Genomic DNA, 9672 nt, shown 5'->3' with positions numbered 1-9672 from the left:
TGTGTTCCATAAATAGAGTTTGAACAAAGGAATGAGTTTAATTATATAAATAATAGCTAGGATTTTAACACTTTCTGAAGGCGTAAAGCTCTGGTTCTCAAATTTCAGTGTGTGTAAGACATATCTGGGAAAGAAGCTGAAATGTAGATTCTTGGACTCTGCCCTCAGAAATTCTGGGCAGTGGAATTAAAGAATCTGTTTTTTTAACAGGATCAGATGATTGTAATATAGGTATCTCTGGACTATATGTTGAGCAATACTAGTTTTAAATATAAGAAAAAAATTACCACCACTAACATGTAAGAAATACATTTTCCATCATGACCCAGTTTACATACACATTTAGATACACACATATCTGAAACAAACTTTCATAAAATAATACTAACCCTTACTATGTGTCCCACCCATGTGTCATATCATAGCCTGATATTTTCCATTTTATTCAATTTCATTACAAAAACATTGCCCACAACCAACCAACCATATTGATTTCACATCATTTACCTCATTTAATCTTCCCATCAGTGCTGCAGGGTAAGCACTCTTAACTGAATCTTTCTTACTTAGAAACAACCTTGGGGAAGATTAATGTGCCCAAAGTTACACACTGAATAAATGGCAGAGGTGGAATTCAAACTCAGAATGCCTGGCCATAAATGGCTCTGGCCTGCCCTCACCTTCATACAAACATCCTGAAAAAGCCCAGCAACCCCCCAGTTTTGGAGTTGATTCAGACAGCCTCTGGTTTCCCCAGTTGAATTCTATCAACTTTGGATACCAATTAGAAATTTCTAAGAAAAAAAAAAAAAGATTTTGACTCAACTTGGACCAGGTGTGAACTCTGATCCATTCTGCTATAGTCAAAAGGATGCTGAGGGTGGGGTCACCTAGTACAGTCATGGACACCTAATCCCTACAGCAAGAGTTGAAGCTGGGGGGATGGTGATTTCAAAGAAAGGGCAAAGGTCTTGGCAGTCACGTAGAAATACATTTACTATATCTGCATTTCTTCTCATTTGAGCAGGGGAATTTTTCATCTCCCTTTCCAGGTACGTCCCCCCTGCAGCATTAGAACAGGAGAAACTAGAACAGTACAATCCAAGTCTTCTTCATTTCCCAACCCCTGCAGAACTCCTGCCCTCCTCACCTTCCCAAATGCACAGAAGGGATAGTCCTGGAAGTTCTTACCTGAGGCAAAGGAGAATTACAAAATGAAAGGAGCACCTCCTTCAGTCTTTGCGATGGAGGACAGTGACTGACTTTCTGGAAATTCAACAGGAGCTGATTCTTCTCTGTGTTTGAGTGTCCCTTTCTTCTCAGGGTCCCAGCAGCAGGTTTTTGCAGAAGATTCTGAAAACCTGACATTGTTTGTTACATAATTCAAACTTCCCATCCAAGACACTATTTTAACCTTCTGAAAAATAAAAAATTGCAAAATTTCTCTCAAAAGTTGTTGAATAAAGAAAAAAGAATTATTATCCTTCTTTAAAAATATTCAAAATATAAAATTAATGCTGCAGTTCTCTAACAAATGTTCCTTTCTTTTATTAATGTAGACACACACCTCTCATGAAGACCAGCTACGGAAGTTTCAATTATGTGAAAAAGTATAAGACTAAATAAATCAAAAGGTTAAAAAAACATATGGAATTTTTAAATAGCTAAATCCTTTTTGGACAAATCACAGTGCTTTCATCTACATCCTTTGTTTCCTTCCCACTGCTGAGGAAGATCGACAGTTTCCTTGATTAAAAGAACAGTCTGAAGTGCTTTTCAAAGAATACTTTTAAGATTTTTTTCTGTTATTTTCAACATTCTTAAAAGTTTTAGAGTCTTCCTCTCTTTAATATGGCAAAATAAAGAACAATTTTTGACCTGTCTTAAAAATAGACTTAATAATGTTTACATCTAATTAAACTCTAAAATTTTATTAAAATGAAAATAATACCCAAATCCTAACTCAACAAGTATTTTCCTTGTCTTCTTATTCCCTCCAAATTTTTATGTGCTGTGTTTGTAGAAGGATAATCCTGAGGAATATAAAAAGTGTTGTACTTTTTCCCCTTGATAGCAACCTCAACAAAATAGTGCTTTCTTTTGAGAAGTATATTTGCCTGTGCACAATCATTATAAATATTATTTCTATGTCTCTTAGGTATTGCAATCATGTCTCATATTCTTTCATCTGGAAGCACTTTGGTGTGTATTATTTGATGTGTATTAATTGAGTATTATTTTAACAAACATTCATTTGTTCATTATTATTTATATTTACCTGAATGAAGACTTCATCTACATCCCACCAGAGTCATGCCAAGTCAACCCAATGAGCATCTAAAAAATAAATACATTTCCAGTTCCAACCAACAAGCACTTTACATAATACTGCTTTTGCTTTAATAAATGAATACTGCAATTTCTCTTTAAAAAATAATGCCTTAGGAAATAAATATTTTACCAAAACATATTAACACATTAAATGAAAACTCTTAGGAAAGAAGAAGTAAAGATACAATTAAATTGTATCTTAATGGTGGTTGGGGAGAGGGAATAATTGTATTTAAAGGAAGTTCTAAGCCAAAAATTGGATGTACTAAAAATTACCCTTTAAAATGCTAAATTAGGAGGGGCCAAGATGGCGGAACAGCATGGAAGTTTTTTTGCATCTCTTATCCCTGAAATACAGCCAGATCAACACTAAACCATCCTGCAAAAAAAAAAAAAAAAAAAAAAAAACTGATTTGAGGATTAACACAACAATCTGCACAACCTGAACCACAGAACTCCACAGGTACATGGTGCGGAGAGGTGAACTGGGGAAGACAGAAATCGCAAAAGGCAGGGAGCTGTTTTTGCTTGCAGAGAGAGGATGGAGATGGAGGTGGGGAGAGTACGGGAAAGCTTCCCCCCACCCCTGACACCTGAAAGCAGCTGATGAGAAAAGAAAGAGTATGCAAGGGACTGAACAAAAAAAGAGAAAGGAGAAAGGAGAGGATTTAAATTCCATTCCAGATATCAAGCTGTGGAGTTTCAGACTCTGAAGACTCTATAAATAGGGGGAGCACAGAGTCTGAAACTCTACAGCTCGATACCTGGCAGTCCTCTGGTGGGAAGGGTGAATTCCTAGGAATAGTTAGCAAGGTCCAAGGGGTCCTCAGGCCACATGGAGAGAGGCAGTTCCCTTGCTGGGAGGACATTTGGTAGAGGCTGTGTGGCCACCCACAGACAAAGGTTCCAGCAGACCCTGGAAACAACCACATTCACTGGTGCTGGAACAAGGACATTAAGTGAAAAGCCTGGTGCCAGATATGTGTTGTGGCTTCCATAATCCCTGAAACGCTGTTGCTACAGAATCACGTGAACTTTTCCTGGAGCAGGCTGGCACCCAGCCGCAATCTCTGGGGATCGGCAACAGCACAGTCTCGCAAACGTTCCTGGGAGCAGGGAGGCACCTGTATATTGCTTGGTGAGACTCTCCCTCAGAGGGTTAGAATGGGTGAAAGCTGCAGTCCCTCAGAAGTGAGGAGTTAAAACACAGCCACATCTGAGATAAAACCCAGGAGGGAGGTGCTGCCTCGCAACGTGATGGCTTGGTCACTGACAGGGTAAAAGCGAGGAGTGGACAAAAGCTGGAGACAAAGGATGGGTGTGCAATTGCTGATCAGGGAGAACAGAGTTCCCATACTATAGACACGGTAGCTGGGTGATGCTATTTTCACCCCTCCCACACATGCGCACACACCCCTACAAGTGCCACAACAATCTACCCCAGTAAGCCAAGCAGCGCCATCTAGTGGGGAATAGAGCCATTACACTAAGCCCCGCCCAACTGGGCCCACCTCGATCTTCAGGAAGTCTCTGCATGCTTAGTTTATGGACTATAAAGTGCTTCACAGTTTGAGGGGGAACCGATGTAATTTCAATCGTACTTCAGCTGTTTGCTGGTCCAATTCTTTTCCTTTTTTCTTTTTCTTTTCTTTTCTTATTCTTGAATACAGAAAGAGAAAATTTTGTTATTTTTGATTTTTATTAAAAATATTTTTCTTTAGTTTTTTCCACTATATTTTTAAATTTTCTGTAAATTTTCAAAATTCTATTTTACTTCCATCATTTCATTTTATTCTATTTCATTGTATTCATTTTTTCAAATTTTCAAACATATTCCTTTTTTCCCCTCTTTTCTCTCTCTCTTTTTTTCTTATCTTTCCTTTGTTTCTCTAATCTATCAAGCTCCTTTCAACAACCAGACCAAAACACAACTAGGATATAGCATCATTTATTTGATTTGTGTGTGTGTGTTGTTTTCAATTTTTAAATTTTAATGTTTTTTACCTTATTAATTCCTTTTCTTCCTTCAAAATGGCAAAATGAAGGAATTCACCCCCAAAAAAGAACAGGAACAAATGACAGCCAGGGACTTAATCAACACAGATACAAGCAAGATGTCTGAAGCAGAATTTAGAATCACGATAATAAGAATACTAGCTAGGGTTGAAAATAGATTAGAATCACTTCTGTGGAGATAAAGGAAGTAAGCTAGTCAGGATGAAATAAAAAATGCTATAACTCAGCTGCAATCTCGAATCGATGGCATGGTGGCAAGGATGGATGAGGCAGAGCAGCAAATCAGCGATATAGAAGACAAACTTATGGAGAAAAATGAAGCAGAAAAAAAGAGGGACACTAAGTTAAAAGAGCACGATTTAAGAATTAGATAAATCAGTGACTCATTAAAAAGGAACAACATTACAATCATAGGGGTCCCAGAAGAGGAAGAGAGAGAAAGAGGGGTAGAAGGGTTATGTGAGCAAATCATAGCAGAAAACTTGCCTGACCCGGGGAAAGACACAGACATCAAAATCCAGGAAGTACAGAGGACTCCCATTCGATTCAACAAAAACTGACCATTAACAAGACATATCATAGTCAAATTCACAAAATACTCAGGCAAGGAGAGAATCATGAAAGCAGCAAGGGAAAAAAAGTCCCTAACCTACAAGGGAAGACACATCAGGTTTGCAGCAGACCTAGCCACGGAAACTTGGCAGGCCAGAAAGGAGTGGCAGGATATATTCAATGTGCTGAATCAGAAAAATATGCAGTCAAGGATTCTTTATCCAGCAAGGCTGTCATTCAAAATAGAAGGAGAAAGAGAAAGTTTCCCAGAAAAACAAAAATTAAAGGAGTTCGTGACCACTAAGACATTTTAAGGGCCCTGTTTGAGTGGAGAGAAGACAAGAAAAAAAAAAAGAGACCAAAAGGAACAGGGACTAGAAAGGACCAGAGAATACCACCAGAAACTCCAACTCTACAGGCAACATAATGGCAATAAAGTCATATCTTTCAGTATTCACTGTAAACATCAATGGACTAAATGCTCCAATCTAAAGACATAGGGTAACAGAATGGATAAAAAAACAAGACCCATCTATATGCTGTTTACAAGAGACCAATTTTAGACCTAAAGACACCTTCAGATTGGAAGTAAGGGGATGGAGAACCATCTATCATGCTGATGGTTGCCAAAAGAAAGCTGGAGTAGGCATACTTACATCAGACAATCTAGACTTTAAAATAAGGACTATAACAAGAGATGAAAAAAGGCATTATATCATAATCAAGGGGTCTATCCACCAAGAAGACCTAACAGTTGTAAACATTTATGCTCCAAATGTGGGAGAACCCAAATATATATTAGTTGGGAGAACCCAACTAATCACAAACATAAAGAAAGTCATTGATAATAATACTACAATAGTAGGGAACTTCAACACCCCACTTACAACAATGGACAGATCATCTAAACAGAAAATAAACAAGGAAACAATGGTTCTGAATGACACACTGGACTGGATGGACTTAACAGATAGAACATTTCATCCCAAAGCAGCGGAATATACATTCTTCTCCAGTGCACATGGAACGTTCTCCAGAAGAGATCACATACAGGGACCAAAAAAAGCCCTCAACAAGTACAAAAAGATTGAGATCATAACGTGCATATTTTCAGACCACACACTATGAAACTCGAAATCAACCACCCGAAAAAAATGTGGACCAATAACAAACACTTGGAGACTAAAGAACATCCTACTAAAGAATGAATGGGCTAACCAAGAAGTTAAAGAGGAAATTGAAAAGTACATTGCAGCCAATAAAAGTGATAATACTACAGCCCCAAACCTCTGGGATGCAGCAAAGGCAGTAATAAGAGGGAAGTATATAGCAATCTAGGCCTTCCTAAGGAAGAAAGGTCTCAGAAACACAACCTAACCTTACACCTTAAGGAGCTGTGAAAAGAACAGCAAATAAAACCCAAAACCGGCAGAATACAGGAAATAATAAAGATTAGAGCAGAAATCAATGCTATAAAAAAAAAAAAAAAAAAAAAACCAAAAAAAAACCAACCAGTGGAACAGATCAATGAAACCAGAAGCTGGTTCTTTGAAAGAATTAACAAAATTGGTAAATCCCTAGCCAGTTTGATTAAAAAGAAAAAGGAAAGGACCCAAATAAATAAAATCAAGAATGAAAGAGGAGAAACCACAAACAACAGAGTAGAAGCACAAACAATAACCAGAGAATATTATGAGCAATTATACATCAATAAAATGGGCAATCTGACAGAAATGGACAAATTCCTAAAAACATATAAATACCAAAACTGAAATAGGAAGAAATAGACAATTTGAACAGACCCATAACCAGTAAAGAAATTGAATTAGTAATCAAAAATCTGCCAAAAGACAAGAGTCCAGGGCCAGATGGCTTTCCAGGAGAATTCTACCAAACATTTAAAGAAGAGTTAATACCTATTCTCTTGAAGCTGTTCCAAAAAACAGAAATGGCAGGAAAACTTCAAAATGCTTGCTATGAAGCCAGCATTACCTTGATTCCAAAACCAAAGAACCCACTAAAAAGGGAATGATAGACCAATTTCCCTGATGCACATGGATGCAAAAATACTCAACAAGAACCAGCTAACCAGATCCAACAATACATTAATAAAATAATTCACCACAACCAAGTGGGATTTATACCTGGGATGCAGGGCTGGTTCAATATCCACAAATCAATCAATGTGATTCATCACATCAATAAAAGAAAGGACAAGAACCATATGATCATATCAATAGATGCAGAGAAAGCATTTGACAGACTACAGCATCCTTTCTTGATAAAAACCCTCCAGAAAGTAGGGATAGAAGGATCATACATTGAGATCATAAAAGCCATATATGACAGACCCAATTTTAACATCATCCTCAATGGGTAAAACTGACAGCTTTCCCCCCAAGGTCAGGAACAAGACAGGATGCTCACTCTTGCCACTGTTATTCAACATAGAATTGGAAGTCTTAGCCTCTGCAATCAGACAACACAAAGAAATAAAAGACATCCAACTTGGTCAGGAGGAGATCAAATATTCATTCTTTGCAGATGACATGATACTCTATGTGGAAAACCCAAAGATTTCACCAAAAAACCCTGCTATAACTGATCCATGAATTCCACAAAGTTGCAGGATATTAAATCAATGCACAGAAATTGGTTGCCTTCCTATACACCAATAATGAAGCAACAGAAAGAGCAATCAAGGAATCGATTCCATTTACAATTGCACCAAAACCCATAAAATACCCAGGAAATCCTAACCAAAGGGGTGAAAAATCTATACACTGAAAAGTATAGAACACTTATGAAAGAAATTGAAGACACACACACAAAAAAATGGAAAAAATATTCCACGCTCCTGGATAGGAAGAACAAATATTGTTAAAATGCCAATACTACCCAAAGCAATCTACATATTCAATGCAATCCCTATCAAAATAACACCAGCATTCTTCACAGAGCTAGAAAAAACAATCCTAAAATTTGTATGGAACCACAAAAGACTCCAAATAGCCAAAGCAATCTTGAAAAAGAAAACCAAAGCAGGAGGCATCACAATCCCGGACTTCAAGCTGTATTACAAAGCTATAATCATCAAGACAGTGTGGTACTGCCACAAAAACAGACACTCAGATCAATGGAACAGAATAGAGAACCCAGAAATGGATCCACAAACGTATGGCCAACTAATCTTTGACAAAGAAGGAAATACTATCCAATGGAATAAAGACAGTCTCTTCAACAAATGGTGCTGGGAAAACTGGACAGTGACATGCAGAAGAATGAACCTGGGTCACTTTCTTACACCATACACAACAATAAACTCAAAATGGATTAAAGACCTAAATGTAAGACAAGAAGCCGTCAAAATCCTCAAGGAGAAAGCAGGCAAAAACCTCTTTGACCTTAGCCGCAGCAACTTCTTACTCAACACGTCTCTGGAGGCAAGGGAAACAAAAGCAAAAATGAACTACTGGGACCTCATCAAAGTAAAAATCTCTGCACAGTGAAAGAACAATCAACAAAGCTAAAAGGCAACTGACGGAATGTGAGAAGATATATGCAAATGACATATCAGATAAAGGGTTAGTATCCAAAATCTATAAAGAACTTATTAAACTCAACACCCAAAAAACAAATAATCCAGTGAAGAAATGGGCAAAAGGCATAAATAGACACTTCTCCAAGGAAGACATCCAGATGGCCAACCAACACACGAAAAAATGCTCATCACTCATCATTAGGGAAATACAAATCAAAACCATAATGAGATACCACTTCACACCTGTCAGAATGGTTAACATTAAAAACTCAGGCAACAACAGACGCTGGCAAGGATGTGGAGAAAGAGGATCTCTTTTGCACTGCTGTTGGGAATGCAAACTGGTGCAGCTACTCTGGAAAACAGTATGGAAGTTCCTCAAAAAATTAAAAGTAGAACTACCCTACGACCCAGAAATTGCACTACTAGGTATTTATCCAAGGGATACAGGTATGCTGTTTCAAAGGGACACGTGCACCCCCATGTTTATAGCAGCACTATCAACAATAGCCAAAGTATGGAAAGAGCCTAAATGTTCACCGATGGATGAATGGATAAAGAAGATGTGGTATATCTATACAATGGAGTATTACTCAACAATCAAAAAGAATGAAATCTTGCCATTTGCAACTACATGGATGGAACTGGAGGGTATTATGCTAAGCGAAATTTGTCATTCAGAGAAAGACAAATATATGACTTCACTCATATGAGGACTTTAAGATACAAAACAGACGAACATCAGGGAAGGGAAGCAAAAATAATATAAAAACAGGGAGGGGGACAAAACATTAGAGACCCTTAAATACAGAGAACAAACTGGGGTTGCTGGAGGGGTTATGTGTGGGGATATGGGCTAAATGGGTAAGGGGCATTAAGGAATCTACTCCTGAAATCATTGTTGCACTATATGCCAACTAACATGGATGTAAATTTTAAAATAAATAAATTATTAATAAAATAAAATGCTAAATTAAAGGGTGCCTGGGTGGCTCTGTTGGTTGAGCATCCAACTTCACTTCAGGTCATGAGCTGGCAGTTCGTGAGTTCCAGACCTACATCAGGCTCAGTGCTTTCAGTGCAGATCCCACTTCAGATCCTCTGTCCTTCTCTCTCTCTGTCCCTCCCCTGCTCATGCTCTCTCTATCTCTCTCAAAAATAAATAAATATTTAAAATGCTAAATCAGAGAGGAGGGAGGCCATGATGGCTGAGTATGAGGAACCTAAACTCA

This window comes from Lynx canadensis, chromosome C1 (genome assembly GCF_007474595.2).
Source record: "Lynx canadensis isolate LIC74 chromosome C1, mLynCan4.pri.v2, whole genome shotgun sequence".
In the NCBI taxonomy this organism is placed as follows: Eukaryota; Metazoa; Chordata; class Mammalia; order Carnivora; family Felidae; genus Lynx; species Lynx canadensis.
Note: the sequence above shows the minus strand (reverse complement) of the source record.